We start from the raw sequence: 12,322 nt of genomic DNA on the forward strand, positions 1-12,322 counted from the left end.
TTTTCTACAGTAGGGAAGGAACAATTTTGTATCTGTAGTTCTGCCATGTAACCCTGTGTTTAGCAGCTCTATTTTCTCTTGTACATTGATCTGCATATTTTTGATAATTTTACTGCATGTACGATGTCAGTTCTGCAAGTAGCTCTCGTGCCAATCTCCTACTGTATTTCACACAGTGAGCTGAACCGGGATGTTACTCTTGGCATCAGGCTGTGGCACACATTTTGGGATAAAGAAGCTCAAAGACCAGTCAGGCAGCCAAAATAGAGGCTGAAACAAACAAATGTAGCAGACCAGAGATGGTTTGCTGGCATATTATTTATTTTGTTAATCAATGCTGAGAGTAAAATCTTTTCCAAGAAGTTATTCAAGTCTGATATTATTTCTTTTTGAAGCTGTGGTTCATTAAAGCCTATTTTGTTATTAGCATTAAGGTTCCCCGCATATAAAGGCTCAGACTCCAGGCTCCAGGTCAGGCACAAGCAGTTTAATAAGATTCAGATGGTGTACAAGCTATCAGAGAGGTATAAAATTCTTCAGACTTGCAATAACAGCTCCTGTTCCTGGCAGACCATAATATCAGCAAACTCCAGTTCCACTTTCTGTTTACTGTAGATGGTTCTGATTCACAGCGAAATTGAAATTACACAGGAAATAAAAATATTCAAACTTAAAGGTGTGTGACAGAGAAGCTCTTTTACCCTTCCAAGACTATACTATAATTCTGGGGAATGAGGGCATCTTGCAGTGTTTAGCACTCTAAAAGTCTCACAGGAAGAAAAATATATGATAGGGAAAAAGGCAACATAAAAAGATACTAATCCTCACTCAAAAAATTGCAGTGTGCATAGTTTAAAGACACGATTGTAGAGACTTAAATTTCCTATTGTTTAAAACATCGCTTCTGGTGTTTAACATGAGAAAGCATGGTGAACAAAAAGAAGAGTAGTATTGGATAGAAACATCTGCAAAATGTATCTAGCTCATCAATAACTCCTTATTTAAGTTCTGATTGGAATTTTTTGCATAGAAATGAGGTTAAATCCCTAAGCAGTTGCTAATCCCCCACTTAGTGTTGTAAATTTCCATGCTGAGCAGTATTCATGTGGATGAAGAGAGCTAGTCTTTGCACATGTGTTTGCATGTATGTATATATATATGTATATGACACACCTGTGTCTGGTTTGATTTAAGAATGCAGAATTTAAAGAAGAAAATGGCTGCATAGAAATATTCATATCCTTCTCTATTTTATTGTTCGCAGAAGATCTGATACTTTTGGCTAGAAGATCTGCCACGCTGACAATGAATTTACTGCCTGGAAATGAGCCAACTTCACCATCTACTTATCTCCTATTTAGCTTGCTAGTGCTATTGGCAAATTGCATCAACATACCACCATCCCTTTCATTCTGAGGGAAATGGAAAAACTTAAAAGATGTTCAATATTTTTTGTGTGAAATGTAGATACCAGTGAGGGTGATAAAAGCTTCAGCAACAAGGAAAAAAGAACGAAAGCTGGCAGAAATTGTGTGTTCTTTCATGCTCTTTCAACTGTGTTTTTGGACCAGTGTGATTACAAGGGAATTATATTCTGATGCATATACATATATATGCATGTGCTGGGACATCCAGACAGGCCACCCTTTAACAAAGAACACTGTCCCTGGATGTGGTAAACGACCCATGTTCTCATTTTGGAGCTGTTCTCAAACTCACTAATTAATTCTACAACTCATAATCGTAATTACCATTATAATCTTTTTTTTTAATAATGAGTTTAAATTCCACAGAAACCTGGCTTCATTTCCACCCTCTGTCTCCATACAGAAAAGCTGTTGAATAAGCACAATCTATTTCTTATCTTTCAGGAACTCAGGCTGGTTCACAGTGTAAGCAGCTAAGCTGAAAGATTTAATTCATCTTGTTCATTAAAATTCAAATAATTATAAAGTCAGAGATGTTAACTTTTCAGTTATTACAATACAGCTGGCAAACAGAGACTGTTGCACCAACTGGGAGACTTAAAACCTCATCTTTGGTGGCCAGGTAATTTTGTTTAACAGTTTCACAGGAATTTAAATAAATATTTCTGAGAAATCTGCTTTATAATATTGTTGTTATAAGTAATTGATTTAAATGTTCTTTTCACAATCTCATGATATTTCACATGACATACATGTAGGGATTATTTCAAGTGCCTCTGTGTGTGTTTCTTACTGTCCTTAAGTACTAGATACAGTTCAGTGTAGATAGGAATAGCCCATGACCCCTTTATGTCCTGATTCTGCAATTTTTATGGGCAATTCCACTTACTTATACAAGGTAGGTGGGAGTGTTTGAAACATTTGTGCTCAGGAGACAGGGTAGAGCTGGATTTATAACCTTTGCTGAGGCATTTTTGATTCCTTTTTCTAACTTTTTGCTCACCGAAATCCCCCCTTGAATAATTTTTCTTCACTAGCTGCATTTGCCTTCTCAGCTCAAAACTTAGGATGCTTCCAAGAATAACCACCAAGAAAGTAAAGCGTAGAGTTAGCTACAAAGCTTTGGCCTTGCCACACTTAAAGACGAAATATTTCCACCAAGGCATTTACTCTAGGGTATATTTTCACCTGCTCGTGCTACCCGTAAGAAATGTTCTGAATGGATATGGATTTACCATTTGTAAAACGAATGTCTGTCCTTTAGGAAATTCCCATTAAATTCAGCAGCACTGGTGTTCATTTACTGCTTAATTACACATTTTCCTCAGTTATATGCCAGAAAATGGACTTAGCTCCTACAAGACTTGAAGAATGGTGGGAATGAGTGAGACAAAAGGAAGATATTCATAGCACAGCCAGCCTGGCCCCATTTATCAGCCAGATTTCAATTTTCAGCCTACTTTGAAAGAAAGAAACTAAAAATTTGACTGACCACCATGTCACCGTTAAGCCATACAGATGTGTCTCATTGCAGCCCAGCGTGTTTGTGGATGCAGTCGTTTGGATAAGGAAGCTGGACAAAGGAGTGGAGGTTATCTGGCAATCTGCTGTTTTTTTGTGTCATCAGAGATATTAGTAATGCTTCTAGGGCAAAGGGGTATTCTCTGAATCCAGCCTCAAGAGATGTGAAAAACTGCTGTGTTATTTGACAGCCAAAGGTACCTATTCTCAATGCAAGGGGTAGCTCCTAGAAATGTGTCCAAGGACAGGAAGAGAAGAATTTGTGGGCAATAAAATAGGAGATTCCTAGTGCCACCTTCACACCCCTCTAAATGAACAACTCTCTCCAGCCTTTTATATTAAGTGATTAGAAAGAGTTAAATGAGCATGATTACCATGGAAATTTCTTAGGCATTAATGTTTTCTACTTCTTCTCTATTGAATGCCCTTGTGATAGAAGAGAAAGAACAAACATCAAAAGTACCTTTTAACTTCACAATTCTTTCTAAATTTCTTTAAACTTATAGGCTATACTGCTGGCTTTCAAACTTCAAAGCATGCAGGAAGATCAGGGTCACACAGAAAATTATTTCTTACAGTTTAATAAAATATGCATGTGAATTGTATGACCTGCCGGAGAAATTATTTATGTGTTAATGTAATGTTGTAACATTAATTACACACTTTAATTTCTTCCTTAGTAGCTTCTTTACCAGTAAGAATGATACCAGTTCTAAACTGGGTTTGAAACATATGTTGTGTCACCAAAGCTTAAATAATTTCCAGACTCTGATTTGCTTTTTCACTTGAACAAGATAACAATCTTTTTTTTTAATTATTTCTTTAGTATTTGGGAAAAAGGAAGCAACTGAGATCTTATACCTTTAACTCACAGGTTTCATGATGGATCATTTTCAGCCTTGCACTTCCACAGTGTTATAGTCTGTGCATACTGTATTTATTAATAGTTGCAGAAATGCCTATTGCATGTTTTTTGTGAGTGAATCACACAGCTTTTATTTATGGCCACTATTGTAAAGTTCTGAATCCCATAGGACTGGTTCCTTTGGATTTCTTTCCTTAGGGGATTTCCTACTTATTTTTCTATGGTATACATGTGATTAAAATCACGTACATGCTAGCGCAAGGATGTGTACTGAGTCTTCTGACTTACTATTCATATGAAGTTCTTGATAGATACAGAAAAGTTCTATGTCAGTTATTTCAACAGTGTCCTGTAGCGGCTTTATAGTTCAATTCTAAATTGTCTGGAGGCAGTGAGAATAAAAGAAAATAGGTTCCTCTCTCCACTACTGTACAAATTTTGTGTACGATCTTTGCAAACCACCTACTTGTGTTTTAGTCTTCTTGAATATAAATCTGAGGCCTAACTTCATTAAAGTGGTTTGAAATCATTCAAGGGAAAATGCTATAGATGTGCAAAATATTTTTACAAAAATTATTTGCTTTCATCTCTGTTCATTGTTTTACCTTTTAACATTTCCTTGGTTACTTTTTTGTTCTTGTACTATGGCCCAAGGTAAATTAAGAAGAGTAAATAAGAGAGCCAATTTGGCATTGCTGGTATCATTCTTTATGTTATATATGTCTGTCTTACTTTTCTTATATAAATACTGCTTGTCTCTTTAATCTTCTGAAGTGTCTACCTGTCTAGTATTTCAAAGACTTTTAGTGACAACGATGTTGGGGTTATAATTTTGTATAAAATTATTTTTTGTGTGGGTGTCAATGTCAAATGGTTCACTGCTGTACTTCTTTTACTGTCACAGAATAACCTAAAATCATAGATCACTAATGGCTAATATGTTTTCTCTAGCTAACATGTTGCCTTTCTTGTATTTTATCCTAGCATCAATGCTATCTCATGGAAGAAGTTTTCCAAGTGCTCTACATTCAGCCAGTCTTGATGCCACTCAATGATCTCACGATGCCATCTGAGGCTTTTTTGTCACAAACATGGAGAACTTGGAGGCCAAATTGATTTCACAAGCCTCCTAATAAACATATGGCACTTATACATAAGTAGTTTTGGGGTGTGCTGGATTTCATTCATAATCCTCTACATTCAAAATTATTTAGTATCTATTGCTAGACTTTAGAGTCATACAGATCTTTGCAGTTGTTAGGGTTGAGACATGGGTCAGGACCTTATGGCCATCACCAAGTATAAGTCACCACCTACATAAGAAAGGTAGCTTTGTTCCGTATAACATCCTTTTTGGAAAATGAATTGAGAAAGCACAATGTGTTTATCCAAATAGTGCAAAATACCAATGCCAGAAGTTCAGCCAGTACAAAGTACATTGAGACTGTTACAAAAGTCACGGAGCAGTCATAAGTAGAGGTGAACAACACGTTTTATGGAAAATACCATTTAACTTGAGCTTTTCCCTGAAATGCAAATGAGCCAAATATGAAACTTTTTTGAGGTTAGGAATAGTGTTTAATTTTACATTTTCTCACATGTTGGCACTTCTTGGACTCTGTGGGAGCAAACATGGGATTACCAAAATACCACAGGTATTTTTTGGGTACTGCTGGTCTAAAGGATGTCAGGAAATACTGGAAACCATAGAAAGACCTTTTTTCTTGACATTTCCTACCATTAGCATTCTGGGATGCTTTAGATAAATTTCCAGAGTCTTTGGTTGGATGTCCAGGTTTTGCCTTTCTCCTTTAAAATGTACTGAATGGCCAAACTTTTTTGCAGTTCACTTGCAGCAGCTAAAATGTTTCCATTCATTATCAATGATACTATCACATCTTTGTTCCTCACTTATTCATGTCTTGTTCGTAGATATAGATTCAGATTATTTATATTGCAATCTATTGAGTAAGTGGTTGAATGTTTTCTTCTGACTAAAAATTTTTGATCATTTGTGTTTAGGATTAACACAGTGGAGCCCTGAGGTCTAAACCTAAAGAATCTAATTATGAACCCAGGAGACGAATGTCAGGGATTGAAAAAAGGTGCGGGATCCTGGCTGTTTGTTTATTTTAACTTATACATTTGTCTAGCTAAAAAATTGCTCATTCTAGAAAGACCTAACTCCCTCCAGGAGTCTGCAGCACACAATTAGACAGCTCCCCTTCTCTCCCTCCTCTATGTTTTCTGTCTCTGCCACGGTCCCCTCCTCACAGTTCCCTTCCTACCCCAGAACTGCATGTTGACCCTGAATCTTCACAGCTTTTCTGTCAAGTGGTTGCCTGCCTCTGCCTTATGCCAATCTGACTGTTCTCAAAGGTTCATTTGTTAGCTCAGCTCACACTGACATCATGTCTGTGGTACAGATTTCCCCAAAATGAGTGAATTCTGCTCTTCTCACAGGTCAGTGTTCTCCCTTTGCCTTCCTGTCCTGGTATAGCTTTGCTGAGAGTAGCTAAGCTGGAAGAGGACTGCTAAGTATGGCCTGGTGCTGGGATGGACATGGTGGAAGACATGAGGAACAGCAGCCCCTGGGAGGTGTGCCACATCCACAGAGCCCATGAGCATCACCCAAACCCTGGCTGAAGTTTCATCCCTTTCTGGGTTCCTCTACAGAACATGTTCCTTGGTTCATGTCCCAGATAATCCCCTTCAGCAAACACTTGTTTGGGTATATTATCACACCAGGGCAGCCTCAAGCTTTCTCCCAGTTAACTCATAATTCTGCTCATCAGCCCCTCTGCTATTCAAGCTGTCTCAAGGCTTCAAAATTTTGTGGTATTTGTTTAAGATAGCACTGATATGTGCTATCTTAAACATGTGTTTAAGATATGTTTAAGATATGTGTGATAACACATGCTATAAGCTTGCTCTAAATTTTCAGGTGTGTTATAGTTATACATCCATGATCCAGCCCACAGCATGTTAAACCCATCCAAATGGCCAGATAGACGTTAACAACAAATTTGTACTTAGATGGCCTCAGCAGTGGTGTATTTCCTGCATATCTACTCTGTTTTCCACTGGGTATTAAAACAAGATCAGTACTGCTATTATGCTCCATCATCTTTCCTGATCAAATCAGTCCATTAACTGAGAGGACTGTCTGGCTATATTTACATACAACACGTTTCTTTCCTATTCCTCATTATACATATGTAATTATTTTTACATTGCATTCCCAAAGGTGAATGACAGCATACAGATACCAGAGATGCTATTCTGCCTCCAGCAAATGCTCTGAGAAGTGTATGGTATTAGTAAGGACCCTGTTTCCTTGGTTACATTTAGCAAATTTGCATGCCAGCACGGTGCTATTCATCATCAGAGACATCGTAGACCTGTCCATGGAGAGAGGGTTTTGGAACTGAATAACCTTTGCATTCTTAGCTTCTGTTTTGAATATATGGATGAGGGGAAAATAGTCGTCAAGATATGCGTAGTGAGAGATAGGCAGGCTGAGAAGCTCAGTCCTAGAAGCTTTTGGGAATGAAATCCAGTCCTTTACAAGACTAGGCAAAGTGTCTGTTGTTGCAGTAGCAGTTTATACGTTTGGCTCTAGTACTGCTTAAGAATGACCACAAGATAATTAAATGATCTTGCTCAGGACTTGTGTCCTGGCCACTGTCTCTGGTTACGCACTGTCATGGGGAGGGGCAGGACTGTGCTGTTACAGGCTCACCCAGCTTTCCCTGGAACATGAGGTATAAGGGAGATTTTTTTCCTAGGTGTGTAAAAGCAATGGATCAAGAGCAAGCTACCCTGGCCACAGAGGCCAAACTAGTGAAGGCAGACCAATAGAGACTGTCCTGGAAACTAAAGCTCCCCCTCTCAGATAGCCTATGGTAGAAATACCGCCTGCCTTCTTGAAGGCATGCGTGCCTTGGCTGGAAGGGATCAGCCTTGTCCTAGCAGGCACAGCTTCTCCCATATCCCCCCAGACACAGTGGATAGGTGATGTCTCATTCCTGCAGCAATCACTGGAAATGGGAATCTCCCCTGAATGACCTAACTGTGCCACTGTATACAAATTCAACTACAGGTCCAGTCCTAGCTGACAGTTTCAGTGAACAATCCAAAGCCAAGGTAAAGCATTCATTGAATTGATCTTTTCAGAACTTTTTTGTTAAAAGTTTATTGTGTCCATTTAGTGACAGACAGCCAATGAGCCTGCCACTCACTGAATAAAAGCTCTGTTACATTTCAGACTGGGCAAAGACAAAAAGGGTACTGCAGTGCCCCGGAAATGGATGAGGATTCAGGGTTCTCGGTTCCTCTGCCATCATCAGCCGCACACGTGCGGGTAACTCTACCTTGTGTTCAATTTCTCCTTTCCGTAAATGTCTCTGCTTTGTAAAGTGCTTTGAAATCTATAGAGAAAAAGTGCTGCATGGTAAGCAAAATACGTAGCTGCATTTCCAAACCAGAAAAAATGTAAGTGCAGTTTCCAGTAACATGTTAGGAATTAACAGTAAGCCATTGATCCAGACAGGCAGGCAATTGAAGACAACATAAGCTGTGAGTTTATTAAATTGCTGTACCAGCTATTTTCCAAGTTCTCCAGAACCTGAGTTCACTGAATTCCCACCAGTGTGGTAATGTAGGTAGAACTACGTGCAGGGCCCCTCTCCGTGTCCAGATCTCATGGAGGTGCACTGAAATCCCCAGCATTCACTATTGCATCTCCCCAGACAGCAGCTGGAAGTGTGTTGAGTTAAACGACTCCGTGAAGTGCTTTAATGGAATGAAATCTATTGCCTTAACTGTACCTTCATGGTGCTAAGAGGAAGATGGGATGAGCTGAAGGTCTATATAGGCCCAGCTGGAAAAATTCCTTCTTGACCCCCAAAGCAACATCCTTGACTCAGAGCTATCTGTGAAAGAGGAAAGAGGTAACTCCCAGACGCTCCAATGCAAATGCTTAGATTACCAAAGGGAGAATAAAAGCCAGCCAACTCCCCTCTAGTTCACACTGGCTAATAGGAAGTACAAATTTTTACCCACCTGCTTTGTAAAGGACCCCTTAGTCTCCACCTAACTCAGCCTGCATAAATCTTGGCACTTAATGAAATGGGGAGAGAGGTTTTGAGATCAAGTCCTTCAGAATAATGGTTAATGGTTTAATTCTAGGAAGAGTGAATACATTTTTCTGTTTTACAAAGGAGATTCTTATCAGTGTAGAAATTAATTACCTTACTTAAAGTTTTGATTTTTTTTCTCATATTGCTAATTAAGACGTGGGGAGATTTATTGTCAATGCATAAAGTGCCAGTGTTGTTTGGCCAGGGTTTCCTTTTTTTGAGATGCCCTTCAAACTGTCACTAAGGACATCAAAAACTAGGCTGATGTGTCCAATTTAAATTGCAAAGAAACTAATTTTAAGGTATAGAAACATTTTTCAATCCTGCCATTTGGCTGATCTATGGAGTTGCGTTGGCAGGTGGCTTGAATGAGTGCTGTTTCAAGCAGCACTAGCTGTGGGCATCAGGGCATCCAGCTGTGAAAACAGATCTGCATGGCATGGTAACGATAACTGGTACTCAGGGAAGTCTCCTTATCCTGAAGAATCCCAAAGTGATTTATGGCTGGAGACCACAGCCAGGTGTAATGGAACCAAGATACTGATACCATTTCTGCCTCTGCTGGGGGCTCATCCGTCAGACCCAGATTATTCTTTTTGGCTCTGCCTCTCATTGGGTGCTAGACATCTGGCTTCCCAAGCAGTACTTTCTTCCGTATTACATGTCTTTTATTTCCTAGATTAGTCAGACCAGGAGCCAAGATCCTAAATCCCAGCTCTGTACAAATTTGCAGGGGTTGGAGCCAGCCTGAGAGCTAAGCCTTAACTGCTTGCGGTAATCACCAGCCTGAAATCATAAGGGAGGCCTTCAGACTCTGGTGAGACAGACTTCAAAATCAATTCTAAAAAAATGTGATCTTTTTATTTGCTGCTTATATTTTGTTCCTGGTTTCAAGATCTTCTTTGTGAACTTGGAAGCTTTTTTCATTATAAATGAAAGTGGAAATTGTCATGTAATCTCCAGATGCCAGAAGAGAATGTCATGTCCGCTACAGGGAGATTCTTGATAAAATCATGAGAGTGGGCAGCTGGATACATAGACCTATGAAATTATTTTAATAATACCAGAGTTTAAAGGCTCCTGCCAAAGACCCCCTGTGTTAGGCCCTGTAATCCCTAAAGAATTTACAGGCAAATATATTCTGCTTTAGAGTGTCTCTGTTCTTTCCATGTTTGATAACAAAAATTATCACTTGTGCATAGATGTAAATTTCATGCCAAGGAAACAAAATAAGCTTGGCCTTGTTTCTTGGGGGTGAGCGATGCTAGTGGGTCTTGCTCTTTTAAAAGATCACACCAGAGTTGAAAAGCACTCCACTGTTTTACCTGGGGGTGAGGGCTGGGGCTGCAGGCTGTGAATTCAAACCCTGTGCTTCCTGGGCCAAAGCAAGAAAAGGAAAAGGAAAACTTAATGGATTGCAGGAAATGCCCTGAAATCATACTTCTTTTTGTTGTTGGGTTTGTTGTTCAAAATTCTACATCAATGCATACATTAATGTTCTCAGCATCTGGGCTAAAGACCTGTCGAAAGCCCTTGGCTTAATCCAAATATAAAGAATTAAATACAGAAAGCATAATTCCACACCTTTTAACTTTTTTGTTTCTGGTCAAACATGAATCTTTAGTTCCTGGCTGATAGCCTTAGTGTGAAGCCATCTGCTCAACTGTGTACAGGCTTCTTGAGGCTGCACAGGTGCTTGTATGTTATACATTATACTAGTGCTCTGCATTCTCTTGCCTCCGTATGTGACTCCTTGGTGTCATGTGTTTATTGATGGAATTGGTCCCCTCAGAGTTGCATGGAAGAGAAAGAGAGAAGGAGAGAAAAGAAAGGTATATGTAAAGATGGGAAAGGGGGGTAAAGACGTGTGGAGTTTTAATACAATACCTCATGTGCTTCAAGAATCTGAACTATATTTGGTATGAACTGCATTTGGTAATGAATGTTATTGACAGCCAACGGGAGGTATTGACACTAAAAAAATTATATGTTTGAATGAGAAGCTCTGGAGGCAGAAATCAAAGTATCGGGGAGTCTGAGTCCATGAACAAGGCCAGAACACAAAATTCAATTCAAGGAAATTCAGTTTGATCTATAAAGCAACCTGGGTCTAATAATTTTGCCTATATGGGCAATCTTAAGAGCTAGACTGGGTTAAAGATAATGATTGTGGAAGTCAGTTTTTCACCCTGATCTTTTCAACTGCAAGGCAGTAGGAATTTAACAGTGAAAATCTCATGGAACATATTAACGATATTTCTTTCCCACTTGCCTACGACTGCTTGGGTGCACAGGAGCGCAGCTTTGGGATGCTGCGGGGTGACAGAGTACACAGTGGGCATGCCTGTAGAGTTTCAATTCCCCTTTAATAAATACATTCTCATGTACCACTTAATATCCTTTTAAAAATCATAACAGGCAATATAGGTACGCTGGGATAAATTTAGTTTGCATAAACAAAGTATGCCCCGGTTAGCTTTTCCCCTTTCTCCCATAGAGGCAGCAGAGCGCTACTTTTCTTTTTATCCCTGCAAGTCATCCGACTCCAGAATATAGAGAGCTTAAAACAAATGTAATGACTGAAATTCCTCTATATGCATGTATCAGTATTTCCTAAATTAAGCTGACTTCTCTGAGTCACAGGACATCAGAAACTGAGTGTATAATGGGGAAGTAACGCTCTGTGCCGTCCTTACATTTTTTTATTAAGCATCTGCTTTGTGCTACAATCACAGAGGATAATGAGCTACTGGACCTTTGATTTGACCTAGTATGGCCACTCCTCAGTTACATTAAGATACATATAAAACACCTAAAGAAAAGACCCTATACCAAAATAGGGAATCATAGTGTACAGCTCATGCAGTACACACATAAAACAGACTTGTAACTGAGGAGCCTGTGCCAGCAGTGGTTAAGCAGAAAGTGTGCATGTGTGCACGCGTGTGTATCTGTGAGTGTGTATCTGTTTTCAAGGGAGTGGTAGGTAAGAAATTAAAGCAAAATTTATGTCAGAGCCTGTTAGAATCCAATTCTTCACATAGGCCTGAACCTTAAATTCATCAAATAAAAAACTACTACTTTGAGATATCAAGAAGCCAAGTACTATGATAAATCTCCAATGGCTTCATTTTTGCTTCAGTTTACTGAGGACAGACTATAGCCCAGCACACTGAAATGTAACTTATTGGAGGAATCCTGGTAAATAAGTGCTCTGAGATGAGGGCAGGGCTTTCTGCCATTACTGACCATCTTGATTTAAACTTTGGATTAAGTAGAAAAAGATGGAGAAAAGTTCCTTCTTGTGTGCAGGGAAGGAAAAAAAAGTAGACGCTTAATTGCATGCAATCCAGCTGGAGTGATATATA

The 12,322-nt window shown here is 39.2% G+C and overlaps 1 long non-coding RNA gene across 2 annotated transcripts in view; it reads left to right on the forward strand.

Moving 5' to 3' along the window:
* The window catches only part of LOC135312096 (uncharacterized), an 85,745-nt gene that overhangs the window by 23,464 nt on the left and 49,959 nt on the right, over positions 1-12,322 (forward strand). The window contains exons 7-10 of one of the 2 annotated variants that reach the window (XR_010371750.1): positions 1,265-7,133; positions 7,916-7,959; positions 8,081-8,176; positions 9,688-9,771. This is a non-coding gene — a long non-coding RNA (uncharacterized LOC135312096). Of the gene's footprint in view, positions 1-1,264; positions 8,177-9,687; positions 9,772-12,322 lie in introns of both variants that reach the window. The other variant, XR_010371749.1, reaches the window with a different exon arrangement.

Source organism: Phalacrocorax carbo, chromosome 2 (assembly GCF_963921805.1).
Source record: "Phalacrocorax carbo chromosome 2, bPhaCar2.1, whole genome shotgun sequence".
Lineage (NCBI taxonomy): Eukaryota > Metazoa > Chordata > Aves > Suliformes > Phalacrocoracidae > Phalacrocorax > Phalacrocorax carbo.